This window comes from Zalophus californianus, chromosome 1 (assembly GCF_009762305.2).
Source record: "Zalophus californianus isolate mZalCal1 chromosome 1, mZalCal1.pri.v2, whole genome shotgun sequence".
Classification (NCBI taxonomy): Eukaryota; Metazoa; Chordata; class Mammalia; order Carnivora; family Otariidae; genus Zalophus; species Zalophus californianus.
Genome location: NC_045595.1, coordinates 8,113,907 through 8,128,121, shown reverse-complemented (window position 1 = coordinate 8,128,121; position 14,215 = coordinate 8,113,907). Strand labels below are relative to the sequence as shown.

General features: G+C 48.5%; 1 protein-coding gene across 3 annotated transcripts in view; it reads right to left on the bottom strand.

The window, feature by feature from the left end:
* Positions 1-13,994, bottom strand: part of SMARCA4 (SWI/SNF related, matrix associated, actin dependent regulator of chromatin, subfamily a, member 4) — an 88,419-nt gene extending 74,425 nt beyond the window's left edge. For all 3 annotated transcript variants that reach the window (XM_027582845.2, XM_027582846.2, XM_027582844.2), the window contains exon 1: positions 13,812-13,994. The gene's annotated coding sequence lies outside the window, so the exon portion shown is untranslated. The remainder of the gene's footprint in view (positions 1-13,811) is intronic.
* Positions 13,995-14,215: the final 221 nt, after the last annotated feature.

Here is a 14,215-nt window from a genome sequence, read left to right as displayed (position 1 = left end):
ATGCTAAGCAAAATAACAATCAGAGAAAGACAATTATCATGATCTCACTCATTTGTGGAATTTAAGAAACAAAACAGAAGAGCACAGGGGAAGGGAGGGAAAAATAAAACAAGACGAAATCAGAGAGGGAGACAAACCATAAGAGATTCTTGATCATGGGAAACAAACTGAGGGTTGCTGGAGGGGCGGAGGGTGGGGGGATGGGGTAACCATCAGGGCATTAAGGAGAGCACATGATGTGATGAGCACTGGGTGTTGTATGCAACTGATGAATCGCTAAACTCAACCCTGAACCTAATAATACACTATATGTTAATTGAGTTAAAAAAATATTTTTGTGCCGAAATATGGCAACATCTACCTTTGAGAAGCACGGGGTTTCACAAGAGGCTTTTAAAAAGGGCATGTGCTTTGGAAGCTGTCACCTCCGAAGTGTCAGGTTGTGAGAAAGCAGGTAAGTGCCTGGAGCCACTGGGAGCAAACTCATTTCTGGACTGAAAGCTCAGACACATGTGATGGTAAAGGGACCCAAACAGTATGGGCACAATGCAAAACCATCCTGAAGAGCACAGCGGGCTGGGCTCTGCCACACACTGAGGTGCCCCATCGGGGTGCTGGTATGTGCACGAAGACAGACACGCCGGCAGACCCACAGCAGCATGGCGGCGGGGGGCGGGGAACGACGACGGACGGATGACATAGGGAGACGGAACCAGAAGCAGTGCTCTGGTCCTCAGTGTGGTATGGAAGAGGGAGCATTTTATTTACTTGTACTGGGTTTTAGCCTACCTCAAGTGCCCTGATTGTAGGGTATGGCTGGATGAACAACACTCCTGCAGGGCACCCCTGGCCCTTCCCGTGAGGACCACCCTCCCAGGGGGAAACACTGCTTTGACTCTCACTCTTTGGTGGGTTCACTTGTTACTGAACCGCATCTGAAAGAAAGGAACAGAGTAGTATCCTCTGCTCCTCTGTGAGGGGCATCCCTGTCGGTGGGACAGTGGCATTCGTTCTTCATTATGAGTCTGCTCTCCCATTCGTGCACTCTGTGCTACCGGGTTTTGGCCAGCACGTAAAGCTGCTATGGACAATGTCACTTCGGGGACGTAGGCACCCATTTCCCTTGGGTATCCAGGAGTGGAACCATTCCTCATAGGAAGGCTTTGGTAAATATCCCAAGCTTCCCAAATTAGGATTACAATCCCACATACCCTCCATCCCCGCAGCAGAGAGAGCATTCTAGTTCCTCTACATCGACACTGACGCTTGGTGCTGTCAGTCTAACTTGTAACCATTCCAGTGAGAGTATAATCATACCTTACTACCATTTTAATTTGTATTTCCGCGACTGATGGTGTTGTGCACCTTCCTGTATGCTGGCCACTGAGATATCCACTTCTGCAAAGGCCCTGTTTTCACTAGTGTTTTACTTGGGGATATGTGGTTCCTCTCCCAGTCTGGGGCTCACCTTTGCATTCTCCTAATGGTGTCTTGTGATGCAGAGAAGTTCTTATTTTAATGGCGTCTGATTTATCAAGTTTGTTCTTACATGGCTAATGGTTTTAGAGTCCTGTTTAAGAAAATTTTGTCTACCAGGGCGCCTGGGTGGCTCAATCGGTTAAGCATCTGCCTTTAGCTCAGGTCATGATCTCGGGGACCTGGGATTGAGCCTGCTCAGCAGGGGGTCTGCTTCTCCCTCTCTCTCTGCCCCTCCCCTGGCTCATGCGTGCTTGATCTTCCCCCCGACCCCCAAATCAAATCTTAAAAAAAGAAAATTTTGTCTGAGACAATAAGAAATATGTATTTCATCTCTGCCTTCAGTTTTTTGACTAAAACCCCTGGAATTTCCTAAGTGGTAGGGGTGTCTTTTGTTCTAATGAAGTGACTCATGGTAGAAGCTTGGAACTTTCAGCCCCATCCTCCAAGGAGGGGAGAGGGATTGAAAAGTGAACAATCAATCATGGCTACAAGATGAAGCATCCATAAAAATTCTCAACTAAGAGGCTAGGAGAGTTTCTGGGTTGGTGAACACATCCAATGCTAGGAGAATGGTGTACTCCAACTCCATGGGGACAAAAGCTCTTGGGCACAGGATCTTTCTAGACCTAACTTTATTTACTTCTCCATATGGCTGTTCATCTGTATCCTTTATAATATCCTTTATCATTAATGTGTAAATATATGCGTCTCCTTGAGTTTTATGAGCTGTGATATCAAATAATCAAACCTGAGGAGGGGTTGATGAGAACCCTATTTGTAACCAAGTTGGAAAGAAATGTAGGTAACCCGGGGGGCCCACTACTTGTGATTGGTATCTGAAGTGGGGAGCAGTCTCAGTGGGACTGAGCCCTTAACCTCTGGGGTCTGCACTAACTCTAGGCAATTAGCGTCAGAACTGAAGTGTAGGACACCCAGCTGGTATCTGCAGAAACTTGCTCTGTGTGGAAAACCCACACATTTGCTGTCAGAGTGCTGTGAGCAGAGGAAACCAGTTTTCCTTTACAATCTCAAGGTCATGGAGATGGAGGAAGGAAAGGGATTTTTATTTATTTATTTGAGAGAGAGACAGAGACAGAGCATGAGCAGTGGGGAGGGGCAGAGGCAGAAGGAGCAGCAGACTCCCCGCTGAGCAGGGAGCCTGACGCAGGACTCGATCCCAGAACCCTGGGATCATGACCCGAGCCGAAGGCAGATGCTTGACCAACTGAGCCACCCAGGAGTCCCAGAAAGGGTATTTTAAAATCCAGAAAGATTATGACTTGCTCCCGCCTCCTCCTGATTTACAACTGCTGACGATATTACCAGCCACAAAGAAGTAACAAGAAAGATGATCCAGCCAGAGGGGAAGCAGGTTTGTGAGCCCATTTGGTGGTTAAGGACTGAGATTTACTGACTGAGCCCACACCACCACACCTCCCAGAGGGACTATCATGGGCCCTGCTGACAGAGGGGTCCCTGAGGATCACAGGCCACCCAGCATCTCAGTGAAGTTGCTAGAGTCACAAGGCCAAGGCCACCATGCCACTCACTGAAGTGCAGCCTGGACTCTGAGTTTGGACTCTTCTACTTGCTAACTGCATGATACTAGATGAGTGACTTAACCTTCTTCTAGCCTGTTTCCTCCTCTGTAGGCTGGACATGAGACCAATCCCTCCCTCGGGCGTCACAGCCAGCATCACTGAGCTAAGGCAGGCAGGCATGTACAGGCAGGAAGGAATCCCACCCTGCTGGCGAAGCCAAGGAACCCCACATTTACTGTGCAGTTGCTTACTGCTTGTCACTACTGACCCAGAAGCAACATGCAGATTAAGTCCCTCCATCCTCCTCTTAAAGAGATGAATAAACTGAGGCACGCAGTAAGTAACCAGGCTAGAGAATTTGCTTCTTTTTTTTCTTTTAAAGATTTTATTTATTTATTTGAGAGAGAGAGCACATGAGAGGGGGGAAGGTCAGAGGGAGAAGCAGACTCCCTGCTGAGCAGGGAGCCCGATGCGGGACTTGATCCTGGCACTCCAGGATCATGACCTGAGCCGAAGGCAGATGCTGAACCAACTGAGCCACCCAGGCGCCCCGAGAATTTGCTTCCTAACTAAGCCTCCCCCACAGGGCAAACCTTAAGTGATGCTCCTGTCTCAAAGCGTTCAGGAACAAACTCCAGAAGTAAAGGCTGCACAAGGCAGCTTTGCCGAACTGGAGAAGGACAGAGGTTGCCTGAAGGCCACAGAGGCCCACTGCAAACAAAGACCAGCTGTCATAAGTGATGAGATCGGCCCTGCAATCAGTGGGCAGATCTGGGCGGCTACAAATTATCCTTTGCCCTCTTGGATCCCACCCCACTAACCTGGTGTTCTTATCCATCATCAGGCTCCTTTTGGCCAGTCAGCCCTTCTTAAAAGGCAGGGGTGGGCCTGCCCCTCTTGAGAGCTGGGGAGGGTATGGAACCGGGCACTACTGTACTCCAGCAAGCTGCCTACTCAGGAGGGCCTGACAAGCTTGGCCAGAAATTTCAGAAGTGAGGTGGGATCTGAGGGCAAAGAACAGCCCTTTTCCTAACCCCTTCTTCACTCATCACCAAACACCTCTACCTTTCCTACACAGTAAACTAAACATTTGGCATTTTCAGCAAATTCCTCGGGTCCCCAAGGTCATCCTATCATCTTGGGGGCTTCAAGGGGGCCTCCACTGTTCAGACCGGACTCCTACAACAAGTCCCTCTATGACAAGTCACTTGGTGTCTGGGCTGGGAAAAAGAAGGTAAGTAAACACAAAACTGAAATCCATCTCAAACCAGACAGCCACACCTAAGCAGATGAGAAAAGTGAAGGACAAGGGGACAGAGGGACAAAAGAGTGAAGCCACTAGCACATGTATGTGAGAGCCTAATCAAGAAGTGTGTGGCCTGTGGGTCGGGTGTGCTTGGGGCCTCCACGAGGAAGGAATGGAGCCTGGGAATCCAGGTAAGCAGCCCAAAGGAATGTGATGGGAAGTAAAACTACTCTGGGGCAAGAGTCAAAAACCTGACAGCTAAGACATTCAGTAAGCTGCAAGATGAAAACAGGTTCCCAGGGCCAATGGGTTTGGAAGTGACATGGCCATATCACCTTGATTTCTCCGAGAAGCACCCCAATCGCTCATCAGAACCCCCACACAATCCATGCCCCATGAGGCACTTCATGCACACGGATGTGGAGGAAGGTCCAAGATGAGGCAGAGGAAAGAAGGGAGCATCAATGTAAGGTGTGCTTGGCCCGAGCCTCACTTTGCTAAGAATAAGAACAGATACAAGTTCATCTGAACACAGAAGCCAGCCCAAAGAAAACTTGCCAAACCGTGGCTGGCAGAGGCCAGGAGCTCTCTCAGGAGGTGTATGAGGGGAACTGACACTTTCCACATCATGGAGCTCTGATGTTTTTTGTGTGTTTATTTTTTTACAATAACCTTCTATTACTTTTGTAATCATATTAAAAAACAAAAACAAGAAACGCCAAAACCAACAAACCAATCTAGATCAGAAAAATACCTGGGAAATAAATACCCAGAAAAGATGTCCAGGAAGTACCTTTATGGAAATAAAAAAGATGAAAGGATGTGACGATTGCATTATTTTCTACTTTCAACTTCATCAAAATTATAATTTAAAATAGAAACATCTATTGACATTCAGATGCGGAACCAGACTGCTTGAGGAGTACCTCTAGTTTCTTCTTTCATACCACCCTTTGCTTTTCTCTTGAAAGAAGGACAGTGGTCACAACAAGATGGATGGATCTAGAGTATTATGCTAAGTGAAATAAGTCAGTCAGAGAAAGACAAAAATCTGTATGATCTCACTCATGTGGAATTTCAGAAACAAAACAAATGAGCAAAGGGGGGAAAAAGAGAATTTAAGAAACAAAACAAATGAACAAAGAAGAAAAAAGGGACAAACCAAAAAACAGACTCTTTTTTTTTTTTTAAGATTTTATTTATTTATTTGGGAGAGAGAATGAGAGACAGAGAGCATGAGAGGGAGGAGGGTGAGAAGGAGAAGCAGACTCCCCGCTGAGCAGGGAGCCCGATGTGGGACTCGATCCCGGGACTCCAGGATCATGACCTGAGCCGAAGGCAGTCGCTTAACCAACTGAGCCACCCAGGCGCCCCCAAAAACAGACTCATTAACTATAGAGAACAAACTGGTGGGGCGATGGGGGGCAACAGGTGATGGGGATTTAAAGACTACACTTACCATGATGAGCACTGAGATAAGAGAACTGTTAAATCACTATAGTGGACACCTGAACCTAAAATAACACTGTATGTTAACTATACCAGAATTAAAATCGAAAAAATAAAATAAATAAAGTAAAAATAAAAAGAACGGAGGTGGTCAGCCACTGAAGCAGGACAGACTGCTAGCAGGAAATCAGGACCCTAGAAAATCTGCTTGCTGAGATTACGGGTTGTTGGGTTTTTTTTTCCTATCTTGCCTGAAAACCAGCATTATACTTAAGTTTGGCCCCAGGAGAGCTGCGACTTCGCTTTTTGGGCATGGAGAAATCTGTTCTCCTACAAGTTTCATCAACAGACACAGGTCCAGCCACGGCAGGGTACTTGGCAGGTACTCGGATGGACCAGACAGGCCGGGCAGGATGCCTTCAGCACAACCAGTCAGTCTTATTTGTTACATTAAAACTACAAAACGAGGTTTCCCCCCAATACTCTACTAGGAAAACTGTTCCTACCTGACCAGACCTGGCACACTGGTCTGTGAACCTGGAAGGACGTGTGGGATGAGGCATCTGCTGTCTTAGGGAACACGTGGAAATAGCTTATTCCTGACAGGGTGCTTCCCCAACACTAGCTGTTCCATGCTGGCTGCTGAGCATTTGCCTTGCAATATAATTAAGTAGCAAAACCTTGCCCTATATTTAAAAAGGAATACACTTCAGAAACAAAAAAAAAAAACATGTCATGATAATTAATTACAATGTCTTATCGGGTGGACGTGCTGAGTCTGTCCTTACCAAGTACAGTAGTTCCTCCCGCCCCCCCTCCTTCCCATGCAGGTTTCGCTTTCCAGTTTCAGTTACCCATAGTCAGCCCTGGTCCACACGCAGATGATCCTCCTGCTGAGTTTCGCCAGAAAATCAATAGTAGCTTAACACTACGTCACAACGCCCACCTCACTCACTTCATCTCATCTCACTAGCATTTTACCATCTCACATCATCACAAGAAGGGCAAGCAAGTACAGTACAATAAGGTGCTCTCAGAGAGAAAGAGAATACCCATGCAACTTTTACTACACTATTATTGTCATAATTGTTCCATTTTATTATTAGTTGTTGTTAGCCTTAAAAATAAAACTGTCAGGGGTGCCTGGGTGGCTCAGTCAGTTAAGCATGTGCCTTGGGCTCAGGTCATGATCTCAGGGTCCTGAGCAGGGTGTCCGCTTCTCCCTCTGCCCCTCCCCCGGCTCCTGTGTGCCCACGTGCACACGCGCTCTTCCTCTCTTTCGCTCTCAAATAAATAAAATCTTCCAAAAAAAAAAAAAAACCTGTAAAAATGCATTCATTCGGGAGTAACAGAGAACTACAATCTGGGACAAGCAACTATGGCAAAACCAAAGGCAATTAAGTCCAGAGAATAAAGAATGCTCTTTTATGGAAGGAAAGGGAAAAAGTCAGGAGCGCTGTTATAAACAAGAAGTCCACTGGAGTAAACAGGGAGTTTGAAATGCAGTAGCGTTTCACCGGCTAAGTTATGACAGTCTCATTGGCTGGGCTGTTGCTGGGGCAGAAGAAAAACCTTTCTCTCTCAGCTGGGGTAGTAAAGTACTATGACTTGTAAGGTGACTTGTAAGGTAGGTCTTTTCCTATTGGGTCTGCAATTGATGACAAGTGGTAGGGTTTGAGGGCTCCTCCTTCTGTCCTCCCAATACCATTTAAATGAGGTTTCCTATTATTAATTTTCACATTGTTAATCTTACTGTGCCTCATTTATAAATTAAAATTTACTCCAGGTATGTATCTATAGGAAAAGCAGTATAGATAGGATTCAGTACTATTCATGGTTTCAGGCATCCAGTTGGGGTCTTAGAATAAATCCCCCACAGATAAGGGGGTCTACTGTATTATTTTTAGCACTGGGAATTATGTATCATTTTATTCATTGGAATCCCCACCTCCTGCCCTTTAAAAAAAAAATTCATTTACTTGAAAACCACTGAAGAGGACCTCCTTATCTACAACACACCAGAAGATGTGAACACATGACGAGAAGCCGGTTCTCTGCCCTTGGGGAGTTCATGCTCTAATCCAGCAGGGAGATGCAGGGTTTCCACGGAGAGAATTCAAACACTACCCCACCTATCCACTAGATGGGCGTTTTCCAAACTCTGCTGACCATGACCTGGAGTCATGACATGACCCAGCAAACACACATCAAGTAAATCCAACTAGCTTTACAAATCTATCCTGACTGTGCTCCCCGTTTAACACAGATAGACTCTCTTCTTCTTTTTGAGGCTGGTCAAGCCCCACTGGATGGATGTCACGGTCTACTACTGCAGGGTCTGTTGAGATATCTGCTATATATTCAACACTGAGAACAACACATAACCTGCGGACAGGGTGGGAGAGAAGTCCCCCACAAGAGGGGTGCACAAAATGCAAGAATTGCCAGGGAGGCATGGTGCCTATACCCGCCCAGTTTCGCTTGTGACAGGCCCTCCCAGCCACCTCAAATACTGACTGAGAACCAACTCTGTGCTGAGCAGGTACCAGGTATTGGGAATCCAGCAGCCGACAAAATCCCTGCCTCATGGAACTGACAAATGAGTGACAGAGGCAAGCACACAAATAAATATGACATGATGTTCCTTGGGGGGGGGGGGGCGGGGAGGGAGAGATGCCATGAACTTGTACTATGAAAAAATAAGCAGGGGGCCGCCTGGGTAGCTCAGTTGTTAAATGTCTGCCTTCAGCTCGGGTCATGATCCCAGGATCCTGGGATCGAGCACCGCAGCGGGCTCCCTGCTCGGCCGGGAGCCTGCTTCTCCCTCTCCCACTCCCCTTGCTTGTGTTCCCTCTCTCACTATGTCTCTCTCTGTCAAATAAATAAATAAAATCTTAAAAAAAAAATAAGCAGGGTTAACAAGCTGACAAGAATTACTCTTTCAATCATGGTGACCAGGGATGGTCTTAGGGAGGGGATACATCTAAGCAGAGACCTGAAGTGGAACGGGAGCCAGTGGCTACTGATGGACAGAGGGACCAGCAAGTACAAAGGCCCCTGGGTAGGATTGTGCTAGATTAGAGCAGGAAAGGGGGATGTGGCAGCAGAGGAAGTCAGAGATGGGTGGGGAGGGCAGCTCACAGGCCTTGAGGGCAGCAGTGAGGAGGTAGAAGTCTACTCTAGGTCCAAGGGGAAACCGCTGGAATGTTCTGGGCAGGGCAGTGACATGGTCTGATGATGGTTTTAGAAGATTTCTCTGGACATGCTGATGAATAGATGTAAGGTTAAAAGAATGGAGTCAATGATGACCAAGGTAACCAACAGGGCTTCAACTAGCACATGCCCTTTGAAATATAAAAGGTGTCCCTTCCTTGGGGCTGACCAGCCTTGGAGCCAGATTTGGCAAAGCCAGCCAGGCTGGATTTCAGCTCCAACTTGCCTCCCTTGGTTCAGTATCGGTGACTGGAGGTGTCAACTGGGGAGACTGTGGGGTAAGAGGGGGTTGGAGGGAGGAACAGGAGGGAACGGGGTTTTCTGCCCAGGGAGGTTAAGTTATTGGTCCAACATCACACAGGAAGTAGAGTCCTCCCTCAAGTCTGTCTGACTCCAGGCCTGAGTAACTGATTTGGGCTGAGAATCTAAAGGCAGAAGACAGCCTGAAAGGGTGCAAAGTGCAGACAAAGAGAAGCACTCTGACAGGCAGGGGTATCCAGGGTGTGTTCCTGGGAGGCGGGCATGGGTGTTCAGCACAACAGCAGACTAGGCTGTGATCAAAGACACGACTGGCAGTCATCAGGGCCAGATGCAGCTCCCAGGGCACAAGTGGACCCCTGGGCTTCAGTGTCACCATTAAGACGAGACCATCCACATTCTACTTTACTGGGACTTTTGGTGCAAGTCAGGATGACCCACATCAAACCCTGTCCCCTCTGTTAACAGGTGAGGCAGCAACTGCCACGCAGCCACCTGCTTCCTGAGCCAGTGGGGCATGACTTACCAGCGAAAAGAGAACTTAAACCATCCCAAGGAGCCATTTTAAAGCCCACCGCTACTAAATACAGGGTCCATCCTCCTTTTATCTCACACTGGGCTGGTGAACTTCACACTGAGCAAAACCCAGACTATTCCCAGTAATAAGCATCCACATGCAAAAATAAAGACATGCCTCCTTTATAACAAAGTAACAGTCCCAAAGGGAAACACTGCAGTACCAGTCTAGTCCCAAAGGCTTCAAAGGGGCCTGGGCTGGTTTATGCCCTGCTAACAGTTACCTGTTTTCCAAAGAAAGCCCCTTCTCTAAGGGAATTGAGAGGGAAATCAATGCATCCCTTCTGTTCTCTCTGCCCCTATGAAATCCAACTGCCCAGCAAACCCAGCTACATCTGGCACTACCCTCAAGGGCCTTTCCCTTACATGAAGATGATTCCTGGCCAAATTTCTCATGCCCATCAAATCCATGTCCTGAAAAATTAGAAGGATCAGCATGCAGTTAACAGAAAACTCCAATCATATTAATGAGCCTTATACTTCTTTTTTTCTTTTTTTTAAGATTCTATTTATCTATTTGACAGAGAGCGCGAGAGAGGGAACACAAGCAGGGGGAGTGAGAAAGGGAGAAGCAGGCTTCCCACGGAGCAGGGAGCCGATGTGGGGCTCGATCCCAGGACTCTGGGATCATGACCTGAGCCGAAGGCAGACACTTAACAACTGAGCCACCCAGGCGCCCCTGAGCCTTATACTTCTTAGGGATGATCTCCTTAAGGTTGACAGCAATGGCAGCTCCATTTAGCCTCAGACTCAATTCTGAGGTGTTCCCCCTCAGACATTTCTCCCCAATATTCCAGCAGCTGTTACTTCCCTTTTATAGGTTTTGCACATCCCTTTAATTTTTTATTTTTAAAGGTTTTACTTGTTGGTTTTGGGGGGGCAGAGGGAGAGGGGGAGAGAGAGAGAGAGAATCTCAGGCAGACTCGTTGCTGAGCGAAAAGCCCCATGCTCAATCTTACAACCCTGAGATCATGACCAGAGCCGAAACCAAGAGCCAGACGCATAACCGACTGAGCTACTCAGTGTAATTTTTTTAAAACTCCAATTCTCTCTTAAGTGTTCCAATCAATGTTACAAGTTACAAGGAAATATGTGAGATGGGAAACAAACATTTGATATTTTCCAAAACCCATGCCACCAAACACACTTCCTTCTTTCCAGTGCATTATGGTGAAGGTGCAAGCTTACAATTTCTAAATTGTTAAAAACAAAATAGAAGAGTTGATTCCTTTGCTACTACTTTGAAAACATACAGAACTATTACAGCAAGGCAAAAATATATTCTGTATCTCAACCTGCCAGTATGTTGTAGGAATCCTAATAAATGACACTAGCTGCCAACTGTTCAGCACTGTGTGCCAGGCGCCGTTCTAAGCACTTTACAGTTGTCATTGTTGTTTAGACCTTGCAACAATCCTCATAGTTGGGTACCATTACTGTCCTCCTTTGCAACTAAGGAGAGGGATATGATCGAATGAGAACAGGGGCCCTGTCTGCCTGTTCCCAGCTGAATCCCCAGCCCCCATCAGGGCCTGGCTCGTGGTAGGCTCTCAATGCCCACTTGTTCGAATGGGTAATGTGATGTTGGGCCGTTTCTTGCACAACGCTGGGGGGCGCCATTCATGTGTGAATGGGTCCCTCTGTTCCATGGCAGCCTAAATGACTGAGGCCAAAATTGGTTGACACATCTGAGGATTCACTAAATGCCAGGAACTGTCACCTCCATTTCTCTAAGGAATCAAGAGGAAAAGTGGTAAAGCCAGAATTCGAACCCAGAAGGTTAAATAGGGCCATTGGTGAAGAAATATCCCTAAATATCAGCTTCTTCACTGGCAGAATGTTGTTCTCACCCAATACATCTAATCCCTCCCACACCCCACAAACAGCTAAGACAAGTGGCTGGTCTAGGGCTAACTCCAGTGTTTTGAGGGTCCAGAAGGAATGACAAAGGTACGTGGCACATGGAGGAGCATTTATTATTGTCATAATTATATGTGAATTGATTTTAAATTAGAACAGAAACATAACCAGCACATCAAACCTGAGCTTCCTGAGAAAAAGGATGACTCCAAATTATGTTTTTCATTCTTTAAATAATTGACTTACATGTATATACATACATGCGTATAAAGAACAACATTAACTCCAATAACTTGAGTGCTTACTATAAGCCGGGCACTACAGTGTGTTAAACAGCTTCCCATGTTATGTTTTCAACCCTTACAACAACTGAGGTGGCACTGCTATCATACCTGTTTCACAAGTCGGGGGGACCTACTGGTAAATGCTCACTGGAGATCAAGCTAGGATTTAGAAGGCTGGGTGTGAATTCAGGAGGTCTGATTCCAGAATTAGCAGTCCTCCCCACCACACATATCAACCACCACCCCACACCCTCATTCCCAGGGGACAATGGCCTGGAAAGTTAAAAAACCAACAAGAGCAACTAACATTTACTGCTTACAACTCAAGCCCAGTCCCGTGCCAAGCATTTCACCCATATACTTGCTCCATCCCTGCAAGGACTCTCCTCATTCATTCCACAAATGTTCCCTGAAGACTTACTATGGGCCAGACCCAGGGTACACTCCAGGAGACCAAGCAGACACGATCCCTGCTCTGATGGCCCTCAGAGAAGAATAGACGTGTAATTACACACTGGGGTAACTGCTACACGGGAAAGGATCAAGGTGATATGCGAGTGTAGCAGTGGGGAGCAATGACTGGTCCAGGTGGTCACATGCAAGCCTGGACACCCTCCCTGAGTCTGAGAAAAGGTCCGCTCTTCCATACAACTCCCTGATCTCTGGCTCCCATCGCTCCTGTGTTCCTCTCACAGGAAGGGTAATGAGGATTACATGATAGGCCACAGGGAGTTGTTCCCACATTTACCATCTGTTCCCCTACAAGACTAGAGAGGCTCCTCAGAGCATCCAACCACCAACCATCTAACACCCAGTAGGGACTCAACAAATGTTTGCTCAACAGTGAAGGGGGCAGATTGGGCCTGCCGGTAACAAGGGTACTTCCCACTTGCCAGGAACCATTTTACAGGTTTTACCAACTCCATTTGTGGCATTATTCCCATTTCACAAACGAGGAAACGAAGAAGTTCAGAGAGATTAAGCTATTTATCTAAGGTCACACAGCTAGGTGACAGCCCAGGGAATCAAACTCCATTCCGGTCTGGCAATTCAAACTGAAAACTTGTTTCAAATTCCTAGGAAGCGGCTCTTGCACTTATTCCCTAGTTTCCCCAAGGATTCACTGGGGGGAGGGGGAATCAAGACGGGTGTCTTCGAGACCAGCACAAAACACTCTCCGAAAGGCCCACGTTTTAAATAAAAGCCTTCATCTGGAAAATCAACTGGAGGCGAAAGGATGCAAAAAAACAATGGTTTCAACAGCAAACAGTTCTACCCGTTCTCCCCCACTTGTTCTAGACTCCCCACTTCAGGGCAAACATTCTGAAGTCACCACTTGCAAGGAATTGAGGAGTTATTTACTTTTCTTTGAAAATCTAGAATACGTGATTTTTTTAAATAAAATTTTAGGTCACTTAACCCAAAGGGACTGGTAATGCTCGTTTCCAGGCGACAGGGAACTCATCTGGGGTTTTTCCTACTAAGCCCCGACCGCAGCCTCCCCAAAAAGACAACATTCGGCTCGGACCCGTTACGTAGCCAGAAAAGCTCCGACGCCTTGCTTTGTTGCTGCCGCGACGGACACAGCGACCCGGGGCCGGGACGCCGGCCCGCCGAGGAGGCGGAGAGCTTTGTCCGGCGACCCCAGCGAGAGCGCGCGCGCGGCCTCCACGCGGCCCGGGCCCCCACCCCACGGCCCGCGGATGGTGTAGCCGCGGGGGCCTCACTACACTGTGGCCTTCCCCGCGCGCGCGGCGCCGGCCAAGCTTCTTGACCCTCGGGCGCCGCCGTACCCCAGCCCCGCTCTGGGCGCCGGCGGCCCCCTCCCCCCTCGGCGCCCCGGCTCCATTCAAACCGTCCTCCCAAGCCCCGCGCCGCGCTCCCCCCGCGGCCCGCGTTCCTTACCGAGAGCCGCCGGCGCCGTCGCCTTCCCGGCGCCGCCCCCGCCCCTCCGCGCGGGGCCGGGGGCAGAGTGGGCGTCTCGCCTCTCCTCACGAAACAAAGAAGCTGCCGCCGCCACCGCCACCGAGTGAGGGTAAGTCTCGCGCGCGCGCCCGCCCGTCTCAGCCGCCCCCCCACGCCGCCCGCGCACCCGCTGCGCGCGCACCCGCCAACTCCCCTCCCCCCCGCAGTCGGCTTGTCCCGTTTCCGCCGACCGCCCGGCCTCGTGCGCGCGCCCGTCCGCCCTTCCGCTCCCAGTGCGCGTGCGCGTCCGCGTCCGCTCGGGGCCTCGGGGAGGTGGGCGGGACGAGAGAGAGCTGGCTCTCCTGATGTACCACCCCACTCAGTCCGGGAAGGTCTTGCTCATG